The sequence below is a fragment of the Pristiophorus japonicus genome, chromosome 12 (assembly GCF_044704955.1).
Source record: "Pristiophorus japonicus isolate sPriJap1 chromosome 12, sPriJap1.hap1, whole genome shotgun sequence".
In the NCBI taxonomy this organism is placed as follows: domain Eukaryota; kingdom Metazoa; phylum Chordata; class Chondrichthyes; family Pristiophoridae; genus Pristiophorus; species Pristiophorus japonicus.
In genome coordinates, this window is record NC_091988.1 from 101104282 (window position 1) to 101129245 (window position 24964).

At 50.8% G+C, this 24964-nt stretch overlaps 1 protein-coding gene across 4 annotated transcripts in view; it reads right to left on the reverse strand.

The window, feature by feature from the left end:
• The window catches only part of LOC139277396 (DDB1- and CUL4-associated factor 1), a 126850-nt gene extending 102240 nt beyond the window's left edge, over positions 1-24610 (reverse strand). For all 4 annotated transcript variants that reach the window (XM_070895810.1, XM_070895809.1, XM_070895808.1 and 1 more), the window contains exon 1: positions 24510-24610. The gene's annotated coding sequence lies outside the window, so the exon portion shown is untranslated. The remainder of the gene's footprint in view (positions 1-24509) is intronic.
• Between the last annotated feature and the right edge of the window lie 354 nt (positions 24611-24964).

Here is a 24964-nt window from a genome sequence, read left to right on the forward strand (position 1 = left end):
GGAGGGGAGAGGGGAGCCGGGAGGGAGGGAGAGAGAGTCGGGAGGAGAGAGGGGGGGGGGAGGGGAGAGGGAGAGAGGGGGGGGAGGGAGAGAGGGGGGGGAGGGAGAGAGGGGAGGGAGGGAGAGAGGGGAGGGAGGGAGAGAGGGGAGGGAGGGAGAGAGGGGAGGGGAGGGAGAGAGGGGAGGGAGGGAGAGAGGGGAGGGAGGGAGAGAGGGGAGGGAGGGAGAGAGGGGAGGGAGGGAGAGAGGGGAGGGAGGGAGAGAGGGGAGGGAGAGAGAGAGGGGAGGGAGAGAGAGAGGGGAGGAGAGAGAGAGGGGAGGGAGGGAGAGAGGGGAGGGAGGGAGAGAGGGGAGGGAGAGAGGGGAGGGAGAGAGGGAGAGAGAGAGGGGATGGAGAGAGAGAGAGAGGGGAGGGAGAGAGAGAGAGAGGGGAGGAGAGAGAGAGAGAGGGGAGGGAGAGAGAGAGAGAGGGGAGGGAGAGAGAGAGAGGGGGGGAGAGAGAGTCGGGAGGGGAGGGAGAGGGAGCCGGGAGGGAGGGGAGGGGAAGCCGGGAGGGAGGGGAGGGGAAGCCGGAGGGAGGGAGGGGAGCCGGGGGAGGGAGGGGAGCCGGAGGGAGGGGAGGGGGAGCCGGGAGGGAGGGGAGGGGGAGCCGGGAGGGAGGGGAGGGGAGCCGGGAGGGAGGGGAGGGGGAGCCGGGAGGGAGGGGAGGGGGAGCCGGGAGGGAGGGGAGGGGAGCCGGGAGGGAGGGGAGGGGAGCGGGAGGGAGGGGAGGGGGAGCCGGGAGGGAGGGGAGGGGGAGCCGGGAGGGAGGGGAGGGGGAGCCGGGAGGGAGGGGAGGGGGAGCCGGGAGGGAGGGGAGGGGGAGCCGGGAGGGAGGGAGGGGGAGCCGGGAGGGAGGGGAGGGGGAGCCGGGAGGGAGGGGAGGGGAGCCGGGGAGGGAGGGGAGGGGGAGCCGGGAGGGAGGGGAGGGGGAGCCGGGAGGGAGGGGAGGGGGAGCCGGGAGGGAGGGGAGGGGGAGCCGGGAGGGAGGGGAGGGGGAGCCGGGAGGGAGGGGAGGGGAGCCGGGAGGGAGGGGAGGGGGAGCCGGGAGGGAGGGGAGGGGAGCCGGGAGGGAGGGGAGGGGGAGCCGGGAGGGAGGGGAGGGGAGCCGGGAGGGAGGGAGGGGGAGCCGGGAGGGAGGGGAGGGGAGCCGGGAGGGAGGGGAGGGGGAGCCGGGAGGGAGGGGAGGGGGAGCCGGGAGGGAGGGGAGGGGGAGCCGGGAGGGAGGGGAGGGGGAGCCGGGAGGGAGGGGAGGGGGAGCCGGGAGGGAGGGGAGGGGGAGCCGGAGGGAGGGGAGGGGGAGCCGGGAGGGAGGGGAGGGGGGAGCCGGGAGGGAGGGGAGGGGGAGCCGGGAGGGAGGGGAGGGGGAGCCGGGAGGGAGGGAGGGGGAGCCGGGAGGGAGGGGAGGGGGAGCCGGGAGGGAGGGGAGGGGGAGCCGGGAGGGAGGGAGGGGAGGGAGCGGGAGGGAGGGGAGGGGGAGCCGGGAGGGAGGGGAGGGGGAGCCGGGAGGGAGGGGAGGGGGAGCCGGGAGGGAGGGGAGGGGGAGCCGGGAGGGAGGGGAGGGGGAGCCGGGAGGGAGGGGAGGGGGAGCCGGGAGGGAGGGGAGGGGGAGCCGGGAGGGAGGGGAGGGGGAGCCGGGAGGGAGGGGAGGGGGAGCCGGGAGGGAGGGGAGGGGAGCCGGGAGGGAGAGGGGAGGGGAGCCGGGAGGGAGGGGAGGGGAGCCGGGGAGGGAGGGAGGGGGAGCCGGGAGGGAGGGGAGGGGGAGCCGGGAGGGAGGGGAGGGGAGCGGGAGGGAGGGGAGGGGGAGCCGGGAGGGGAGAGGGGAGGGGGAGCCGGAGGGAGGGGAGGGGGAGCCGGGAGGGAGTGAGAGCCGAGGCAGAGCCGGGAGGGAGGGAGAGCCGAGGCAGAGCCGGGAGGGAGGGAGAGCCGAGGCAGAGCTGGGAGGGAGGAGAGCCGAGGCAGAGCCGGGAGGGAGGAGAGCCGAGGCAGAGCCGGGAGGGAGGGAGAGCCGAGGGAGGGAGAGGAGGGACGAAGAGGAGGGAGGGAGGAAGGAAGAGGAGGGAGGGAGGAAGGAGGAGTTTGACCGGAGGGGGAGTCTGAACTGGAGTGAGGGGGCGAGAGGGAGAAAGTCTGAACGGGAGGGAGGTGAGTGGGCGAGATGCTGGCCACGCCCCGCCAACAACGGCCCGGGAAGAAGGGTGGGGGGGGGGGGGGGGGGGGGAGAGGTTGAACGGGAGGGCGAGACGGGAGGCAGCTGAGTGGGAGGGAGGTCCAAGTCCCAATCTTTGCCCTGTGTGCCCATTCGGCCAGGGTCTGGCCTCTCACACGCAGTCTCAAAGGCCTGGAGCTGCTGCACATGCGTGCACACTCTCGCGCGCATGTGCAGAGGTCCCGGCATGGTTTTCAGCGCTGGGACCTGGCTCCGCCCCTGACCACTTGTGCTGCGCCAAGCCGAGCACGAAAACAGCCTGAGGAGACCGGACAATCACAAGGTATGTTTTTGGCTCCCTTTTTCTTGCAGAAAATCAGCGCACCTTATCGAGATGCGCCGTTTTTCCAGAGGGCGGAAACTTGGGCCCTAAAAGTAAGTCCTTAGGTGGCTGAATAGTCCAATACGAGACCCACAGTCCCTGTCACAGGTTGGACAGACTGTTGTTGAGGGAAGTGGTGGGTGGGAAAGGTTTGCCGCACGCTCTTTCTGCTGCCTGCGCTTGATTTCTGCATGTTCTCGGCGATGAGACTCGAGGAGCTCAGCGCCCTCCCGGATGCACTTCCTCCACTTAGGGCGGTTTTTGGCCAGGGACTCCCAGGTGACAGTGGGGATTGTTGCACTTTATCAGGAAGGCTTCGAGGGTGTCCTTGTAACGTTTCCTCTGCCCATCTTTGGCTCGTTTGCCGTGAAGGAGTTCCGAGTAGAGCTCTTGCTTTGGGAGCCTCGTGTATGGCATGCTGATAGTATCAGTACTCGAGGAGGTTTCTGGGAGTACACAGGAATTACCACACAAAGAAAGACCAAGGCCCAAACAGTTCACCTCCTACTATTCCCGTAGTCGCATGATACAATGATAACAGGAGTTGATTACTAAATCATGGTAATCAATCTATAACAGACCCAGGCATAGAATTTATAGAATGACCATCATCATCAGAGGCAGTCCCTTGAAATCAAGGAAGACTTGCTTCCACTCCAAAAGTGAGTTCTCAGATGACTGAACAGTCCAATTTGGGAATTACAGCCAGTCACAGGTGGGACAGGTTGAGGGAAAGGGTGGGTGGAACTGATTTCCCGCACGCTCCTTCCGCTGCCTGCGCTTGGTTTCTGCACGCTCTCGGCGACGAGACTTGAGGTGCTCAGCACCCTTCCGGATGCTCTCCCTCCACTTGAGGCGGTCTTGGGCCAGGGATTCCAGGTGCCGGTGGGGACGTTGCACTTTATCAGGGAGGCTTTGAGGGTGCCCTTGAATGATACAGTACAGAAGGCGGCCATTTGGCCCATCGTGCCTGTACCGGGACTATCCAATTAGTCCCACACCCCTGCTTTCTCTCTCGCCCTGTACATGTTTTTCCTTTAAGCATTTATCTCATTCCATTTTGAAAGTTATTATTGAATCTGCTTCCATCACCCCTGCAGGCAGTGCATTCCAGATCACAGCAACTCGCTGCATAAAAACTGTTTCCTCATGATTTTCAAATCTTCTCTTAACCTTCTCTGCTCCGAGGAGAACAATCCAGCTTCTCCAGTCTCTCCATATAACTGAAGTCCCCAATACCATTCTAGTAAATCTCTTCGGCACTCTTTCGAAGGCCTTGACATCCTTCCAAAAGTGCGGTGCCCGAAACTGAACACTATAATCCAGCTGGGGCCTAACCAGTGTTTCATAAAGGTTTAGCATAACTTCCTCGCTTTTGTCCTCTATGCCTCTATAAATAAAGCCAAGGGTCCCATATGCTTTTTTAATTACCTTCTCAACTTGTCTTGGCACCTTCAAAGACAGGTTTCTTTGTTCCTACACCCACTTTTAAAAAAAGTCTCACTTAGTTTATATTGCATCTCCTCATTCCTTCTACCAAAATGTATCATCCATCTGCCATGGGTGTGCCCTTTTCACCAGTCTGTCAATGCCCATTTCAGAGTTTCATGTCATCTGCAAACGTTGAAATTATACCCTGTTTACCCAAGTCCAGGGCATTAACATACACCAAAAAATGCAGCGCTCCTAATACTGACCCCTGGGAAACGCCACTGCATACGTTCCAAAAGGAAAATACCGCGGGGGGGGGGGGGGGGGGGGGGAAAGAGGGGGGGTGGGAGGGGAAGATGCTAGAAATCTGAAAAAAAAACAGAACATGTTGTAAACTTAGCAGGTCAGGCAGCATCAGTGGAGCGAGAAACAGAGTTAACATTTCAGGTCTGACTACAAGTCATAGAATCAAAGAAATTTACAGCACAAAAGGAGGCCATTCTGCTCATCGTGTCTGTGACGGCCAACAAAGAGCTATCCAGTTTAATCTCACTTTCCAGCTCTTGGCCCGTAGCCCTGGAGGTTACGGCACTTCAAGTGCACATCCAAGTATTTTTTAAATGCTATGAGGGTTTCTGCCTCTACCACCCCCTTTCAGGCAGTGAGTTCCAGACCCCCACCACCCTCTGAGTAAAAATATTCTCCTCAAATCCCCTCTAAACCTCCTACCAATTACTTTAAATTACTTTAGTCAACGACCTGAAATGTTAACATTGTTTCCCTCGCCACAGATGCTGCCTGACCTGCTGAGTATTTACAACATTTTCTGTTTTAATTACTGTATACTTCCCACCAGCCTGAACAACAACCGTTCACCACTACTCTCAGCTTCCTGTCCCTGAGCCAATTGTGTATCCACGGTGACACTGCCCCTTTAATCCCACAGGCTTTAATTTTGCTAACAAGTCAATTATTTGGTACTTTGTCAAACGCCTTTGCAAAGTTCATATACACAACATCAACCACACCATCCTCATCAACCCTCTCTGTTACTTCATCAAAGAACGCAATCAAGTTAGTCAAACAGGATTTGCCTTTAACAAATATGTGCTGACTTTCATTTATTAGCCTATAATTTTCCAACTCCCAATGAATTTTGTCCTGGTTTGTCGTCTCAAAGTTTCTCCATCACCAATGTTAGGCTGTCGAGTTTATCCCCCTTTAAAAAAAACAATTCTCCAGTCCTCTGGCACCACTTCCATATTGAAGGAGGTTTGGAAGATTGCAGCCAGAACCTCTACAATTTCCACCCTTACTTCGCCCAGCAACCTAGGATGCATCCCATCGAGACTGGGTGACCTTTCTACTTTTGAGTTTTATACCAACCTTTTATGCATCCCCAGTTTATCTATTATTATCCTATCCAATCCACATGAAGCAAGACAACCCCAGTGGGGGAGAACGTTGGGAACTATAGAGTGTTGACTTATGAGGAAAGGTTGAGTAGGTTGGGCCTCTACTCATTGGAATTCAGAAGAATGAGAGGTGATCTTATCGCAACGTATAAGATTATGAGGGGGCTCGACAAGGTGGATGCAGAGAGGATGTTTCCACTGATGGGGGAAGACTAGAACTAGCGGGCATAATCTTAGAATAAAAGGCCGCCCATTTAAAACCGATGGAGAAATTTCTTCTCTCAGAGGGTTGTAAATCTGTGGAATTCGCTGCCTCAGAGCTGTGGAAGCTGGGACATTGAATAAATTTAAGACTGAAATAGACAGTTTCTTAAACGATAAGGGGATAAGGGGTTATGGGGAGCGGGCAGGGAAGTGGACATGAGTCCATGATCGGATCAGCCATGATCTTATTAAATGGCGGAGCAGGCTCGAGGGGCCTACTTCTGTTCCTATTTCTTATGTTCTTATAAGTCCAAAGTCACCAGTTACTCTCAACCCTGCTGCACTTTACCACAGGTCATGTCTCAAAGTACTCATATTATGTAACCCAAAGGTAGCTCAATATTTTCATGGTTTACCCGACAGACAATTTTGAAGACCATTATGTTAGTGTAGTACAGTTGAAAATGCTCTCTTGAAACACACGTTGGGAAGGACCGAGGCTATAATTATACTGTTCGGGTGTTTTTCCACAACTCAAGTGGGCATAATTTCATGTGGGCATGTACTACAGCAAAAGTTCACACACACAAAACATAGAAATCCGAGACGTTTGAGCAAATTTGGATACAAGAGATAATAAAAGTTGATCTTCACCATGGAAAATTTGCACTTACAGGAACATAATTGTGCGGTTGAAGTGGTCAAATATCCTGGGAGATATACACACATGCCCCAAATTGCTTCACAAAAGCTTAAGCAGACAAACATGGAAGCCAAACCAAAGGAGATATTAGGAGGAGTGGATTTTGAGTAGGATATTAAAGGGAGAGAGGAAGGTGGATGGGGTGGGGGGGGGTAGTGTTTAGAGAGGGATTTCCAGAGAGTAGGGTTTGGACAACTGACGGCACAGCTGCCAATGGTGGGCAGAGTGTTGTCTGCATGATAGGCCAGAGTTGGAGAAATGCGGAATCAAATAAACACTGCATTGATTCATCAGTGTCCCCTCTATGCTCTAACATGAGGATATTGTCATACACTTCACAACAGGAGAGGGGTAAAGGGATTATTTTTGCAGTGCTAAAGTCATATAATTATAATTAGTATTGTCACTGAGATTTCAACAAAGTGTAATAGTAGGCGTATGACGTTTTCATACTGTGCCCACTTGAATTGAAAGCAGCTGTTAAATGGTAAATTTATTGTTCCAAACTCAAGTTGTGTCTGGAGAGAGAGAGAGGTATAATAACAGAATGAAGTACTGGTGGTAGAACTGGTGAAGCAGTTTGAGGGGATGAATTAAGAGCACCAGAGGAGAAGCATGGCATTTAGAACCTCTCGACTTCAATACACTAAATAACCCAAGTTATAATGAGGGATACGGTATCAGGCACCAATATAGAGAGAGGAGAGAATAGTGGTTTGTATTCCCTTGGGTTTAGAAGGTTGAGGGGAAATCTAATCGAGGTGTTTAAAATGATAAAGGGATTCGATAGGGTAGATACTGAGAAACTATTTCCTCTGGTTTGGGAGTCCGGAGCAAGGGGGCACAATCTTAAAATTAGAGTTGCCGTTCAGGAAGCATTTTATTCCCACACAAAGGGTAGTGGAAATCTGTAAATTTCTCCCCAAAAGGCTGTGTATGCTCAGACAAATGACATTTTCAAGACTTCAATCAATATATTTTTATTAGGCAAGGTTAGCAAGTGATATTCTGTAAAATTCTGACGGGGTTAGACAGGTTAGATGCAGGAAGAATGTTCCCAATGTTGGGGAAGTCCAGAACCAGAGGTCACAGTCTAAGGATAAGGGGTAAGCCATTTAGGACTGAGATGCGGAGGAACTTCTTCACCCAGAGAATGGTGAACCTGTGGAATTCTCTACCACAGAAAGTTGTTAGGCCAATTCACTAAATATATTCAAAAAGGAGTTAGATGAGGTTCTTACTACTAGGGGGATCAAGGGGTATGGCGAGAAAGCAGGAATGGGGTACTGAAGTTGAATGTTCAGCCATGAACTCATTGAATGGCGGTGCAGGCTAGAAGGGCCGAATGGCCTACTCCTGCACCTATTTTCTATGTTTCTATGATAGGGATCAAAGGCCTATCGCTTGCTAACCTTGCCTAATAAATGGGATTCATTGGGATCAATGGGGCTCAGGTACAGATCAACCATGATCTAATTGAATGGTTGGACAGCCATCTTGATGATGTTGTTAACCATGATGCACACACACACACACACACACACACACACATCCAAGAACCAATCAGAAATATTAAATGTAATGTTTGTTGAGATCTCTTAGAAAGTTGCAAACCAGTGTTGCCCACCCCAAAAGCCTCTTCCCCTCCCCTGGAGAACTGTCTTGCCCACACTGCACCATCACCAATAACAGATACCCACAATCCATCATTATCAAAGGCAGTCCCTTGAAATCGATGAAGACTTGCTTCCACTCTGAAGGCGAGTTCTTAGGTGGCTGAACAATCCAATAAGAGAACCACAGTCCCTGTCACAGGTGGATTAGACAGTCGTTGAGGGTAAGGGAGGGTGAGACAGGTTTGCCACACACTCCTTCCGCTGCCTGCGCTTGATTTCTGCATGCTCTCGACGATGAGACTCGAGGTGCTCAGCGCCCTCACAGATGCACTTCCGCCACTTAAGGCAGTCTTTGGCCAGGGACTCCCAGGTGTCGGTGGGGATGTTGCATTCTATCAAGGAAGCTTTGAGAGTGTCCTTGAAACGTTTGCTCTACCCACCTTGGGCTCGCCTACCTTGTCGGAGTTCAGAGCTCCTTTGGGAGTCTTGTGTCAGGCATGCGAACAATGTGGCCTGCCCAGCGGTGTTGGTTGAATGTGGTCAGTGCTTCGATGCTGGGGATGTTGGCCTGATCGAGAACACCAGTGTGTCAAACTCCACATTCCTCCCCACCTTCTGCCAAACTTCAGGTTACCCCTCCGTAGTGATGTCAGACCAAAGGATCCCTCTACTGCCAAAGCCCACTGCTGGCAAACTCCATGACCCCCACCCAAGTTCTGCCAAGGCCTAGGATCATTAAATGCAGTATTACCAAAGCCCATGACCAACCCCCAACACAACCTAGACAAAGAATCACCTCCAGTGCAGCGATACGACACTGCTTCTATCTGCTAATATCCAACCCCAACAGGTGCATCTCGTAGGCCATTTTGCTACGTATTCTCAGCTTTAAATTTGGCAAGGGATAAAAATTAAATGAAAAGGAATGTATATAAAAATATAACAGCCACTCAGTTACAGTTTTCACATAATGGAGACTTATGAAAATTCAACCCCCAAAGCAGATAAAATCCCAGAACAGCATTAAATAAAAATGGAATTGGATATATTCACTCGCTGTAAATCTGAGGAAAAGAGTGTTTGAAGACCTGGCCCTCAAATCTACCACCAAGCTCATGGGCTACAAGGCTTAGTAATACCCACCCTCTTGTATGGATCTGAGGCATTGACGATGTATAGAAGGCACCTCAAGTCGCTGGAGATTATCACCAACGATGTCTCCATAAGATCCTGCAAATCCTCTGGGAGGACAGGTGCACCAACATCAGTGCCCTCGTCCAGGCTAACATCCCCAGTATTGACGCACTGACCACACTTGATCAGCTTCGCTGGGCAGGCCACATCGTACGCATGCCAGATACGAGACTCCCTAAGCAAATGCTTCATGGTAAACGAGCTAAAGGTGGGCAGTGGAAGCGTTACAAGGAGGCCCTCAAAGTCTCCCTGGTAAAGTGCGACATCACCACTGACACCTAGGTGATCCTGGCTGAAGACCGCCCGAGGTGGAGAAAGTACATCCGGGAGGGCGTTGAGTTCTTCGAGTCTCAACGCAAAGAGCATGAAGAGGTCAGACGCAGAAACCTGAAGGAGGACGCGGCAAACCAGCCCCACCCTCCCTTCCCTCGCCGAATAACTGTCCCACCTGTGACAGAGTCTGTAGCTCTCATATTGGACTGTTCAGCCACCAGAGAACTCACTTTGGGAGTGGAAGCAAGTCTTCCGCGATTCTGAGGGACTGCCTATGATGATAATGAAATCAGTGTTATCCCCTACCTAGTTTTATCCACTGTTATAAATCAGCAAATCGTCCATCTCAACCCCACAGGAGATCATCCAATTGTTCCAATAAATTCGTAGCCATTCAGCCCCCTAAGCCAGTTCCACTATTCAATTAGATCATGGCTCCATTTACCCACCTTGTTTCTATATCACTTAATACCCTTTAACTAACAAAAATCTATCAGTTTTGAAATTTTCAAATGACCCCCAGCCTCAACAGCTTTTTGGGGGAGAGAGTTCCAGCTTTCACCACCCCGTGTGTGACGAAGTGCTTCCTGACGTGATCACCCCTGAACGGCCGAGCTCGAATTTTAAGATTATGTCCCCTTGTTCTGGACTCTCCCCAACCAGAGGAAATAGTTTCTCTCTATCTACCCGATCAAATCCTTTAATCATCATAAACACCTCAATCAGATCACCCTTTAATCTTCTAAACTCGAGAGAATACAAGCTGAGTCAGTACAACCTGTCCTCATAATTTCATAAGTGCATAAGAAATAGGAGCAGGAATAGGCCACGCTGCCTCTCGAGCCTGCTCCGGCATTTAATAAGATCATGGCTGATCCGATCATGGACTCAGGTCCACTTCCCCACCCGCTCCCCATAATCCCTTATTCCCTTAACGTTTACAAAACTGTCTATTTCTGTCTTAAATTTATTCAATGTCCCAGCTACCACAGCTCTCAGGCAGCGAAAATTCCACAGATCCACAACCCTCAGAAGAAATTTATCTCAGTTTTAAATGGGCGGCCCCTTATTCTAAGATTATGCCCCCTAGTTCTAGTCTCCCCCATCAGTGGAAACATTCTCTCTGCATCCACCTTGTCGAGCCCCCTCATAATCTTATATGTTTCAATAAGATCACCTCTCATTCTTCTGAATTCCAATGAGTAGAGGCCCAACCTACTCAAACCTTTCCTCACAAATCAACCCTCTCATCTCCGGAATCAACCTAGGTGAACCATTGGCCATTAAAATCTAAAAACAAGATCTACTGTTGTGTTACTTGTTGAAAATGTGAGCAGGATCCTGTAGGGAAATAGGATAGGAAAGTGAATCAATCTGAAGATGGGTTCTCTGTTTGTTACCCTGGACATACCATCAAAATTACCTCGATACCAGGGCAAGTGTAACCACCCTTGAAGATGCAAGGGGTTGCTTACAAGAGGAGTTGGAAACACAAAGCCAAAGATATGCCAAGAATAGCAAGACAAGACTCAAGAACTTAACACATACCTAGCTAGAAAAATAAAGTTTATAAACTTCTGACTGACCAAATTCATTCTTCAAATTGTATTAAAACTTAGCACGATCTGATCCCAGTCTGAGACAGCTGCAAATCCCTGGCACAAAACAGCTTAAAATAACCAATCCCACAGCACAAGGGGCCAAAGCTCAATGGCAAATCATGGCAACATACATCTCTCCTGTTTATAAACACTGAACCTAGCAAAGCAAGTGTCCTCAAACCTGCTCTCTCACTAAAAAGATCAACACCAGAAGCATTTCATGACAGCAGTTAGTCATGCAAAGGTTCAGATGAGGAGCATCCAATAGCTCCATCGGCATAACTCAACCATTCAGACTGGAAGACCTCAGCATCGATTCCTGGTCTGATCTGAACCCAGTTGACAGTGAGGCGTTACAATTCGTCTCAACATCCTTTGGGAAGGGGAAATTCATAGAATCATAGAATCTTACAGCACAGGAGGCCATCGGCCCGTCGTGCCTGTGTTGGGTCTTTAAAAGAGCAGTCATGCTTAGTCCTACATCTCTATTTCTTGTCCGTAACCCTGTATGTTCCTCAAGTCCCTGTCCAGCTCCTTTTTAAAATTATTTATGGACTCAGCTTCTACCACCTTTTCAGGTAGAGCATTCCAGATCCCGACAACTCTGATTGAAATAATTTCTCCTCATCTTCCATCTCAATCTTTTATCAATAATTTTAAATCCACGGCCTCTGGTTACTCCACTCACCAGTGGGAATAGTTTTCCTCTATCAAAACCTCTCATCATCTTGAAAACCTCCATTAGGTGACTGCTTAACCTTCTCTATTCCAAGAAAAACAGTCCTAACTTTTCCAATCTAGAATTGTAGAATGATTATAGCACAGAAGGAGGCCATTCGGCCCGTCGAACCCGTGCCGGCTCTCTGCAAGAGCACTTCAGCTAGTCCCACTCCCTCGCCTTTTCCCCCATAGCCCTGAAAATTGTTTTCCTTCAGGTATTTATCCAATTCCCTTTTGAAAGCCATGAGTCTGCATTCCAGATCCTAACCACTTGCTGCGGTAAAAAAGTTTTTCCTCGTGTCGGCTTTGGACCTTCTGTCAATCACCTTAAATCTGTGTCCTCTGGTTCTCGACCCTTCCACCAATGGGAACAGTTTCTCTCTATCTATTCTGTCTAGATCCCTCATGATTTTGAGCACCTCTATCAAATCTCCTCTCAACCTTCTCTGCTTTAAGAACAACCCCAGCTTCTCCAGTCTATCCACGTAACTGAAGTCCCTCATCCCTGGAATCATTCTCGTAAATCTTTTCTGCACCCTCTCTAAGGCCTTCACATCCTTCCTGAAGTATGTTGCCCAGAATTTGACACAGTATTCCAGTTGAGGCCAGACCAGCATTTTATAAAGGTTCATCATAAATTCCTTGCTTTTGTACTTTATGCCTCTAGTCCTGAAGTCCAGGATCCCGTAAGCTTTTTTTAACCACTTTCTCAACCTGCCCTGCCACTTTCAATGATTTGTGCACATATACCCCAGGTTTCTCTGTTCATGCACCTCCTTTAGAATTGTACCCTTTAGTTTATATTGCCTCTCCTGGTTCTTCCTACCAAAATGGATTAGTTCGCACTTTTCTGTGTTAAATTTCATCTGCCACGTGTCCACCCATTCCACTGGCCAATCTATGCCTTCCTGAAGTCTATCACTGTTCACTATCCTTCCAAGTATTGTGCCATCTGCAAATTTTGAAATTATGACCTGTACACCCAAGTCCAAGCCATTAATACACATCAAGAACCGACCCCTGGGGAACACCCTGTATAGCTTCCTCCAGTCCAAAAAACCGTTCACCACTACTCTCTGTCACTTAGCCAATTTCTTATCCAGGCTACCACTGTCCCTTTTATTCCATGGGCTTCAACTTTGCTGGCAAGCCTATTATGTGGCACTTTATTAAATGCTTTTTGGAAGTCCATGTACATCAACCCCATTGCCCTAATCAACCCTCCCTGTTACCTCATCAAAAAACCCAATCAAGTTAATTAAACACGATTTGTCTTCATCAAATCTGTGCTGGCTTTCTTTAATTAATCTACACTTGTCCAAGTGACTGTTAACCTTGTCCCTGATTATCGTTTCCAAAAGTTTCCCCACTACCGAGGTTAAACTGACTGTCCTGCTAGGTTTACCCTTACACCCTTTTTTGAACAAGGGTGTATCATTTGCAATTCTCCAGTCCTCTGACACCACCCTCGTATCTGATGAGGATTGGAAGATTGTGGCCAGTACCTCCGTAATTTCCTCAACTTCCTTCAGCATCCTTGGATGCATCCCATCCGGTCCTGGTGACTTATCAACTTTAAGTACAGACAGCCTTTCTAGTACCTCTTCTTTATTAATTCTTATCCCGTCCAGTATCTCCTCCACCTCCTCTGTCATGATGACTTTGGCAGCATCTTCCTCCTTGGTGAAGACAGATGCAAAATACTCATTTAGTACCTCAGCTAAACCCTGTGTCTCCATGCGTAGGATTCCTTTTTGGTCCCTAATCGACCCCACTCCTCCCCTTACTACCTGTTTAATATTTATATGTCTATAGATGACTTTTGAATTCCCTTTTATGTTGGCTGCCAATCTATTCTCAACTCACTCTTTGCCCCTCTTATTTTCTTTTTCACTTCCCCTCTGAACTTTCTATATTCAGCCTGGTTCTCAAACTGTCATAGATGCTGTTTCTGCTTCATTTTACTCTCATCCAGGGAGCTCTGGCTTTAATTGCCCTATCTTTTCCCCTCGTGGGAATGTACCTCGACTGTACCCGAACCATCTCCTCTTTAAAGGCAGCCCATTGTTCAATTAGTTTTGCCTGTCAATTTTGATTCCAATTTACCGGGCCAGATCTGTTTTCACTACAATGAAATTTGCCTTCCTCCAATTAAGTATTTTTACTCTCGATTACTCCTTGTCCTTTTGCATAGTTAATCTAATCCTTATGATACTATGATCACTGTTCCCTAAATGTTCCCCTACTGACACTTGCTCTACTTGACCCACCTCATTCCCCAGAACCAGATCCAGCAATGCCTCCTTCCTCATTGGGCCAGAAACACACTGATCAAGAAAGTTCTCCTGAACACACTTCAGTAATTCTGCCCCTCTCTGCCCTTTACACTATTACTGTCCCAGTCTATATTAGGATAATTGACATCCCTCATTATCACTACTCTCCTCATAACTGAAATCCCTCATCCCTCGTAACATCCTGGTAAACCTCCGCTTCACCCTTTCTAAGGTATTAACAAAGTTCTAGCATGATCTCTTTGCTTCTATATTCTAGGTTTTATAAACTCAAGTAACCCATATGCTTTTTAACCACCTTTTCAATTTTCCGTGCCACCTTTAAGGTATAGTAGTATTAGACAGTCCCTCCTATCAAGGATGACCCACTTCCACACCAAAAAGGGATGAGTTCGCAGGTGTTTCAATGAGGGACCTGACATTCTAGGTCCCAAACTACATACTGAAGGGTGGAAGATGCCTGTGCGTGGATTCTTTTAACATGAGGTGGCTGTTGCACACCAGCCACCACACATGCTTGACAGAACTAGGTCTTGGTCCAGTGGCAAGGGTTAACCAAGACAAATGGAGACCTGCTCTGCTGCATAGCCCTAGTGCGCACACATGCTCCTACTATCCATAGATCGCAGTGTGGGCTGGCTTGTGCTGCCCCTGGGCCCTTGCCTCTTCTGGGCCCTGATCACTCACCGCTCCTCCACCCCGATCAAAATGGAGCAGTCAGTAACAAGACATCAATTAGTCTCCTCTTTTCTTGGAGACATCAAATATCAACACCTTTAAGGATGTGTGTGTCGACACCAAGGTCTCTCTGCTCATCTACAATTTTCAAAATTGTGCCACTTATAGTAGGCTCTTTCCATACTCGTCCTCCCAAAGTACATCACTTCACACTTCTCGGCATTGAACTTCATCTGCCATGCTTCTGCCCATTTAACCACCCTGTCTTTCATCCTGAAGTCTACAACTATCTTCATCACCATCTACTACTTTGCAAGTTTTGTATTACCTGCAAACTTTATAATGCTCCTCCCTACACCCGAGTCTAGGTCGTTTATACAAATGTTAAAAAAAGTTTTTAAAAAAAAGAGTAATGGACCCTAAACTGACCCTTGGGGAACACCACTGCAAAGCACTTCCCAGTCTGAAAAACAACCAACCACCACCCTCTGCTTCCCTCTCATTGAGCCAATTTCATATCCGTACCATCATTTTCCCATTAATTCCATGGGCTTCTATCTTCTTAACAAGACTGCTGTGTGTTTTTTCGAATGCCTTCCGAAAGTCCACATATGCACCATCTACTGCACTACCTTGATCAATCTTCTCGATTACTTCAAATAATTCAATCAAATTAGTCAGACATATTTTGTCTTTTTAAAAATCCATGTCTCTCCTTGATTAACACACACCTTTCCGAATTAACATTTATTTTGTTCCTGATAATGGTTTTCTAGAACTTCCCCACCACCGATGTTAGGCTGACTGGCCTGTCGTTTCCTGGTTTATTCCCCCTCCCCTTTCTTGAATAGTGGTGTAACATTAGCAATCTTCCACCTCTACTCCTGTATCCAATCAGGATTGAAAGATCATGACCAATACCTCTGCTATTTCTACTGTTGTTTCTTTCAGCAACCTAGGATGCATTCCATCCGGACCAGGTGACTTACCAACTTTCAGTCATGCTAATCTTCTTAGTACGTCGTCTCTTTCTATTACTATCCTGTCCGTAATTTCCCTCTCCTCTTTTAGTGTAACCTTCACATCATCCGCTTCCTGCAAAATACTTTAATTAGCCAGGGCTTCCACTCCAGATTGTTGTCCAGCAACTCCTACTGAAATGAACGTGTGTGTGGATGTCAGATGGGAGCAGGATCCGGCTCAGCAATGAAACCCCTCCTACCACAGTTAAGTAGCGTGCCAAAATTTACACATGAAGAATGGTCACTTGGGTGAGGTACTAAAGAGCAGCCTGTTCCCTCTGGAATGAGGCCCCAGCAGAAGTCTGCATCATTGGGAGGGGAGAAAACAGGCAACAATAAAAAAAACCTTCATATTAAGGGTAAAAAACCACTGCAGAACCGTGCAGATCACAGCAAACTCCACAGGTTAGGCCAAGTACAGACCTGTATAAAAGCACGCTAATTGTCGTCACACTTGAGTCAGCCAACAGCTCTACAATATTTCAGGTCTCCATTAATAAAACACGAACCATAGTTAAGCGAGTAGTACATCAGTCAGTTCCGTAGAATTTTCTGCCACCTCATCTCATTTTCCTTCCTTAAGTTTCTCCACTGGAACTGTACAGCAAGCAATATCCATGTCAGTTTACTCAGTAAGATTGTGGATTCAAGACACTCTCCAAGACCTGAGCATTTCATCTCGGCTGTGGTACTGTGGTACTGAGAGGTACCGTCGTTCAGATTAGACGTCAAACCGAAGCCCTGTCTGCCTACTCGTGGGCATAAAAGATCCCACGACACTATTTGAAAGAGTAGGGAGTATTCCCGGTGTCCTGGGGAACATTCCCTCTGAACCAACAGCATCAAAAGATACAATTAAATGGTCATTCATCTGATTTGCCTTTGAGGAAACCTTGATATCCAAGCTGGCTGCCACGCTTGCCTAAACAAGTGACTGTATTTAAAAAGTAATTCACTGGTTGTCATGTACTTTGGGATATCCTGTCAAATTTTGCCCGATTACGCTCTTGTGAAGTATCTCGGGACGTTTTCCCATTTTAAGGCGCTATATAAATGCAAATAATCGGTCAAAGAGCATCTCTTCCAGACAGCTGGAATTCGGCAGATTTACACTGGGATTGCCACCAGTTGCACGTGAGCCACATTTTGGGAACTGGCAGTGGAAATATTCCATTGACGCCAGTATAAGAGGGTCTGAGCTGCTTTTAGATGAGCAAAATCCACATTTTTTTTTAAAAAGCCAGTAGATTAGTGCTGTTATACAGTATGTTAAACATCTATTGAGAGCTGCGTTTCTCTGACTCTTGAACATCCATACCTCCCTCAGCATCAGTGGCTGTGCCTTCAGATTACGCTCGTGAAGTATCTCGGGATGTTCTGGAACTCGCTCCCTGAACCCCAATTCCTCCCTCTTCTCCTTTCCGACCATACTTAACCCCCATTCTTTGACCGAGCATTTGCCCACCCCTTCTAATATCTCCATCTTTAGCTCAGCGTTTTTTTAAATTACACCTCTGAAGCACCTTAGAACATTTTTTTGTGTTGGAAGATAGTATTTCTTTTAATCGTTCATGGGATGTGGACGTCACTAGCATTTATTGCCCATCCCTAATTGCCCTCTTGAAGGTGGCCGTGAGTAGCCTACTTGAACCGCTGCAGTCTGTGTGGTGAAGGTGCTCCCACAGTGCTGTTAGCAAGTTCCAGGAATTTGACCCAGCGACGATGAAGTAACGGTGATATATTTCCAAGTCAGGATGGTGTGTAACTTGGAGGGGAACTTGGAGTTGATGGTGTTCCCATGCACCTGCTGCCCTTGTCTTTCTAGGGGGTAGAGGTTGCGGGTTTGGAAAGTGCAGTCGAAGAAGCTGCAGTGCATCTTGTAGATGGTACGCACTGCAGCCACGGTGCGCCGGTGGTGGAGGGAGTGAATGTTTAAGGTGGTGGATGGGGTGCCGATCAAGCGGGCTGCTTTGTCCTGGGTGGTGTCGAGCTTCTTGAGTGTTGTTGGAGCTGCACTCATCCAGGCAAGTGGAGCGTGTTCCATCACACTCCTAACTTGTGCCTTGTAGATGATGGAAAGGCTCTGAGGAGTCAGGAGGTAAGACACTCGCCACAGAATACCTAGCCTCTGACCGACTCTTGTCACCACAATATGAGAGTGGCTGGTCCAGTTATGTTTCTGCTCAGGGTGTTGGTGGGTGGGGATTCGGTGATAGTGATACCGTTGAATGTCATGGAGCAGTGGTTAGACACTCGCATGTTAACAGCCCACTGCCCTGAGAAACTCCTGTAGCGATGTCCTGGGGCTGGGATGATTGACCTCCAACAATCCTTTGTGCTAGGTACGCCTCCAGCCAGTGGAGAATGTTCCCCGATTCCCACTGACTAGTTTTACTAGGGCTCCTTGATGCCACACTCGGTCAAATGTTGCCTTGATGTCGAAGGCAGTCACTCTCACCTCACCAATTCAGCTCTTTCGTCCATGTTTGGACCAAGACTGTAATGAGGTCTGGAGCAGAGTGGTCCTGGCAGAACCCAAACTGGGCATCAGTGAGCAGGTTATTGGTGATAGCACTGTCGACAACACCTTCCATCACTTTGCTGATGATTGAGAGTAGACTGATGGGGCGGTAATTGAGCGGATTGGATTTGTCCTGCTTTTTGTACCGGAACAGCTTAGCTGGAGGCACGGCTAATTCTGGAGCACAAGTCTTCAGCACGACAGACGGTATGTTTTCAGGGCCCATCGTCTTTGCTGTATCCAGTGCGCTCAGCCGTTTCTTGATATCACGTGGGGTGAATCAAATTGGCTGAAGACTGGCTTCTGAGAGGAGGCCGATATGGATCATCCATTCGGCACTTCTGGCTGAGGATGGATGCTGCTTTAGCCTTGTCTTTTGCACTCGCGTGCTGGGCTCCGCCATCATTGAGGATGGGGATAGTCATAGAGTCTCCTCCTGCCGTTAGATGTTCAATGGTCCACTACCATTCACAGGACTGCAAAGCTTTGATCTGATCCATTGATTGTGGGATCACTTAGCTCTGTTTATAGCATGTTGCTTCCATTGTTTAGCATATATGTCGTCCTGTGTTGCAGCTTCCCCAGGTTAGTACCTCATTTTTTGGTATGCCTGGTGGTGCTCCTGACATGCTCTTCTGCACTCCTCATTGTACCCGGTCCCCTAGCTTGATGGTAATGGTAGTGAGGGATATGCCGGGCCATGAGGTTACAGATTGCATCTGTGACAGGTAGATTGGTGAGGGCGAGGTCCAGTATGTTTTCCCCTCGTGTTGGTTCTCTCACCACCTGTTGCAGGCCCAGTCTGGCAGCTATGTCCTTCAGGACTCTGTCAGCTCGGTCAGTAGTGGTACTACCAAGCCACTCTTGGTGATGGAAATTAAAATCCCCCACCCAGAGTACATTCTGTGCCCTTGCTACCCTCAGTGCCTCTTCCAAATGGTGTTCAACATGGAAGAGTACTGATTCATCAGCAGAGGGTGGTAACACAAGTGCAAATTGTTGTGACGTCTCTGACATGCTGCAGATTTTGGCTGGGGTTATTGCCCAATTTTGGGGACTTGAGGTGCCAGTGAATTCCAGGGGCCCTGGTAGCACATCAAATGGAGAATCCATCAGTCACTTTGCTGGCTAAAAATAAAGTGCACTTTTGTTCTGTTGGCACACTAAATACTTTCTTACCAAGTTCAACAACAAAGCTTCGCTGCCTGTTTGGAGAGTTCAATTGCTCACGGACATTGAGTTAACATAACCTGCATAGCCGATTCTCACCAGCAGCGCCCCCACCCCCCCACACCGCATAGAGTACAGAAGTAGCCCTAATGTTCCGCAAGCACTGCTCTCTTCAACGCAAGCGTGGCCAGTAAACGATAAGTACATTTTCATCCACCCGCATCTCAACTCCACTTCCCCATACAAAGTATGGTGCAGTGGCAGATGTCACTGATGGACTGCCCTTGTTCCAACTGATCTGCAAAGGGGAGACCAGCTGCAAAGTTTGGTTTCACAAACACACTGCACTGCAAGAAACCCAGTGCATAATCAGACCAACATGCATGCAGCTTTTTATGTATTATCTGGAAGTGTACAACTTTTATAGCAGTGTTACTTCTGGTTCTGGGCCACAGGCAGTCAATGCCCCCTCTTCCCTGGAAGTATTATTTATAATAAAACCCGCCCACGAGCACCTTCGAAGCACAGGAAACTCTGGGTTAGCCAAATAGAACCACCACAGGCAGACTGTCACAGCTCTGGATCAGATGCACATTTTGCAGGAACATAAAGATGGACAGGACCAGAAAAGTCCACTGTAGCCAGTGTCTAGGAAATATAAAATGATACCTCACATAACCCTTTAACAAATGTTTTTGTCAGGTACTCCCTTGTGAATTTGTTAAATCTAAACTACCCTTCACCTCTTTTAATTTGTAGCTAATTTCCCAATCCCATTACATGTCAGGGCTGCTCACAATCTGTTTATATGCAAAGGCTAAATCCCTGAGCAGTGAGTTGCTGAATAGCCACCGTGAGACCCATCAGCTTATTTTAATTACCCCTCCCTCTGAAGAGACTGACGGCAGTTTGGATCTAGTGTTAAGAGTATTTTGACTGCAAGAGCTTCACAGCCATCACCTCCTGTTCTCTCACAAACACACACGCACTTCCAGCAGGAGTCAGGAGCTGGAACATTGGCCGGTGTTCTCTTCCCCCACCACTGCCCCAGCGGAGATCAGATAATGCAGCAAAATCTGGGGAACAAACCCTGAAACTGTTCTGGTCTGCAAGCCTCAGCTACTCACACCCTTGTCGGCGGTGCTGCCTTTCAGATGACATGTTAAACCGAGGCCCCGTTTACTCTCTCAGGTGGACGCAAAAGATCCCATGGCACTATTTTGAAGAGGAGCAGGGGAGCTATCCCTGGTGTCCTTACTAATATTTATCCCTCAATCAACATCACTAAAACAGATGAACTGGTTATCACATTGCTGTTTGTGGGAGCTTGCTGTGCGCTCATTGGCTGCGGCATTTTCCACATTACAACAGTGACTAAATTTCAGAAGTACTTCATTGTCTGTAAAGCGCTCTGAGACGTCCAGTGGTCGTGAAAGGCGCTATATAAATGCAAGTCTTTCTTTGCCCATTTTGGAGAAGAACAGGAGGGGGCAGGGGAGGAAAATGTTATCTTTATGAACCAGACACATGGTATAGCAAGGGTTACTGAACATCACAGATGCAGGGAGAGCTCAGCCCCCTGCACCTTAGTGCCAGCACAGCTGTGTAGCAGCATGCTAATCTCAACAGCGTTATTTGCAACTTCTGTCAAGTCAAAGCTAACACACGTCACAGGGCACAGCCTGTACACACAGAACATACTACTGCCAGCAACCGTTGGAAATAAACAAGAGCACAGCTCACACCAAGAAATTCTCCATTCACAAGATTGCTCAACAAGCAGCAGCCCACTCTCCACTACCCCATGATGGAAAGCAAAGACTGAATGCTGGAGACACAGACTGTCAATCCAGTGCTGCTAGTAAAGTGCAGCTCGAATTATCGCCAACTCCCTTTAACTTTATATACTTGTATTTCAGCAAGCTTGCCCAAAACTATTGTGTAGTCTAAAAGTAAGTAATCTGGGACAGAAGTGTCGTTTATCACCTGGCACAGCTCTACCAATTGGCCCATTTCCAATAATGAGGCTCTCCACATTTTACCTCCCCCGCCAATAAATGGCACGTGAAAGCAGAGCCACTGTAAATCTGCACGAGAGGGGGAGGGAGGACATTGTTCAGTCCCAAGCTCAGGGCACGTCCCATTCTCACTGGCACTGATGAGGGGGACAAGGGCAAGTTGGCTGTTTAGACCCGTCTCATCAGCCTCTGCGGTGCAAGTAACAGTGGGACTTGCCCTGAACTCGGAGCTCAGCACTAAACAAGGTCAAAAGTTAGATAAAAGCCTCTCCATGTCAGTCACTGCCACACCCCCTCAAGGGGACACAGGTGGCAGGCCCTTCATCTTGTGTGCCATATCACTAAGCTGCACAAGTGCATTACATGTAGCTATTGAGGTTTTCCTCCCCTGCATTTTGGTAAAAAAATGAAAACAGTGAGCAAATTAGTACCTTTACAGCTCATAAGACAAACACAATGGTGTTAATTAGAAAATTAGCTTCATTGGGTTTACTTAGCATCAAAACCTGGGAAAGAACAAGTTGCTTTCAATAACACTTAGATAAAGAGTCGGAGTGCAACATTAACAGCATCTTCAGAACCTCCTGCCCCACGGAGTTCTGTTTGGCCCAACTGTACCCAACATAGACTTCATGGAACGTTGCCAGCCAGTGGAGGGAGATGTTGAAGCTGTGCCCATGTCAAACCGGGACAGTGGCTCATCGTACTGCCACAGATCACTGCAGCACTAACAAACCAGCAGATGAGCAGTCTTCCAGACCTCCATTCTCTTTGCCTTCGAATAACCGGATGCGAGGGAGAGAGGGTGCCACTCAGGGCCCCCAGGCTGCTGCTGGAGGGTCGATCTGCCCCCATGAACAAAGCTTCAGCAAAAGAATGTCCATCCAGGGTCTGTTTTCCTGCATGCTTCCTATTCTCAAACAAGTCCCTTTCATTCCGCTGAGAACTTTCTCCAATCCTGCTTCTCGTTCCTCCCCATTCCCCTGAAGTGAATTCTTTGTCTCATTCTTCTCCCTTTAGGGGCTGTCCCCCTCTCCTCGAGACACTCATCTCCCCCACCTCTCCTCTCACCCACAGGCTCCTCCTCCTCCTCCCCTCCATAGGCCTCTCCTCCACCTGCCCCTGTTCAGGGCCCGCCTCCTGTCCCATCTACAAGGCTCCTCCTCCTACCCCACCTTTTCAGGGCCGTCCTCCTGCCCCTTTCACAGCCTCCTCCTGCCCCATTCACAGCCTCGTCCTGCCCCATTCACAGCCTCCTCCTCCTCAGGCCCCTCCCCTCCCTCCACAGATCCCCTTTCCTCCTCCACACAACCCCTCATCCTGCCTCCTCCACAGGCTTCTCCTCCTTCCCCCCTCCACATGCCACCCCCTTCTCCTGCCCCCTCCTCCCACCCTATCCACAGGCCCCCCCCCTCTTGCACCCTCCTCCCCACTCAGCGGGCCCCTCCTCCTCCTGCCCCGTCCACAGGCCCTCCTCCTCTTGCCCCCTCCACCTCCTTCTGCACCTCTCCACAGGCCCCTCCTCCTGCCCCCTCCACAGGCCCCTCCTCCTCCCGCACCCTCCAGAGGCACCCCCCTCCACAGGCCCCGCCTCCTCCTTCCCCAGGCCCCTCCGCCTCCTGCCCCCTCCTCCTCGCCTCTCCACAGGCCCCCCCCTCCTTCTCCCTCCACCTCCTGCCCACTCCGCGGGCCCCATCTCCTCCTGCCCACTCCGCAGACACCTCCTCCTCCTTCCACACGTCCTCCTGCACCCTCCACAGGCTGCTCCTCCTCCCTCCACAGGCCACCCCCCTCCTCCTTCCCCAGGCCCCTCCTCATACCCCACTCCACAGGTCCCTCCGCCTCCTGCCCCCTCCACAGGCGGCTCCTCCTCGCCCCTCCACAGGACCCTCCTCCTCCTGCCCACTCCGCGGGCCCCACCTCCTCCTGCCCACTTGCGGGCCCCACCTCCTCCTTCCACAGCCCACACCTCCTCCTCCTACAGGCGCCACCTCTACAGGCCCCTCCTCCTCCTGCCCCCTCCACAGGCCCCTCCTCCGCCTTCTGCTGCCCTCCACAGGCTCCTCCTCCTCCCCCCTCCACAAGCCCCTCCTCCTTCCGCCCCCCTCTACAGGCCCCTCCTCCTCCTCCACCTTCTGCCCCCCTCCACAGGCCCCTGCTCCGCCTCCTTCTGCCCCCCTCCTCCGCCTCCCCCCTCCACATGCCTCTCCTCCTCCTGCCGACTCCGCAGGCACCACCTCCTCCTGCCCAGTCCGCAGACACCTCCTCCTCCTGCCCCCTCCACAGGCTCCTCCTCCTCCCTCCACAGGCTCCTCCTCCTCCCTCCACAGGCCCCCCCCTTTACCTTCCCCAGGCCCCTCCTCATGTCCCTCCGCCTCCTGCCCCTCCACAGGCGGCTCCTCCTCGCCCCTCCATAGGCCCCCCTCCTTCTCCCTCCACCTCCTGCCCACTCCACAGGCCCCACCTCCTCCTGCCCACTCAGCAGACACCTCCTCCTCTTGCCTCTCCTCCTTCCACAGCCCACACCTCCTCCTCCAGGCGCCACCTCTACAGGCCGCTCCTCCTCCTGCCACCCTCCACAGGCCCCTCCTCCGCCTTCTGCCGCCCTCCACAGGCTCTCCGCCTCCTTCTGCCCCCCTCCACAGGCCCCTCCCCTCCTTCTGCCCCCCTCCACAGGCCCCTCCCCCTCCTCCTCCTCCTCCTCCTCCTTCTGCCCCCCTCCACAGGCCCCTCCTCCTCCTCCTCCTCCTTCTGCCCCCCTCCACAGGCCCCTCCTCCTTCTGCCCCCCTCCACAGGCTCCTCCTCCTCCTCCTGGCCCCCCGCCTTTCCCCTCGCAGGCTGTGACCCCGATGGCGGGAGCCCCTTTCGCTCTCGCCCTGCCCCGGGCTGGGTCGGCGAACCCCCTCAGTGAACGGTCGGAGCCACGTGTGGCGGCTCTGTGTTTACCGCCTCCCCGGGTCCGCGCCAGGCCCCGCTCCCGCCGCCCGGCTCCGGGGGGAAGCTCCGCCCGCGCCCCATGCGGTCTGGCCGGCCGGATCCCCGGCCAGAGGCCCCGCTGCTGCGGCTCCCGGTGCTCACCTCGCTCCCCGGCGGTGTTGCGCTCGGTGTGGCTCTCAGACTCGGGCCCCGGCCGCTCCGCTCCGCGCCGCGATCACAGACAGCCAGTAATGGCGGCGGCCGCGCCACGCACAGTGACGTCATCACGCAGCTGTGTGCAGCGCCCTGAGCATTGTGGGAGTTGTAGTGCGGCATTCTCGCTAATACTGCGCATGTGCACCAAAACCGCCCCATCTTCCAAACTCGTGTCCCAGAGAGAGCAAGGCTACGTTTCTCTTAGAAATGTATTCATATTTGCAATTGGAGGCTGGTGGATTACGCTTGTAGTCTGTTAAATCCAGCACTGATGTGTAAACGTGGAGTGCTGCACTGTCACAGGTGCCATCTTTCGGATGAGGCGTTAAATCAAGGCCCCATCTGCCCCCTCTCAGGTGGATGTAAAAGATCCCATGGCGCCATTCGAAGAAAAGCAGGGG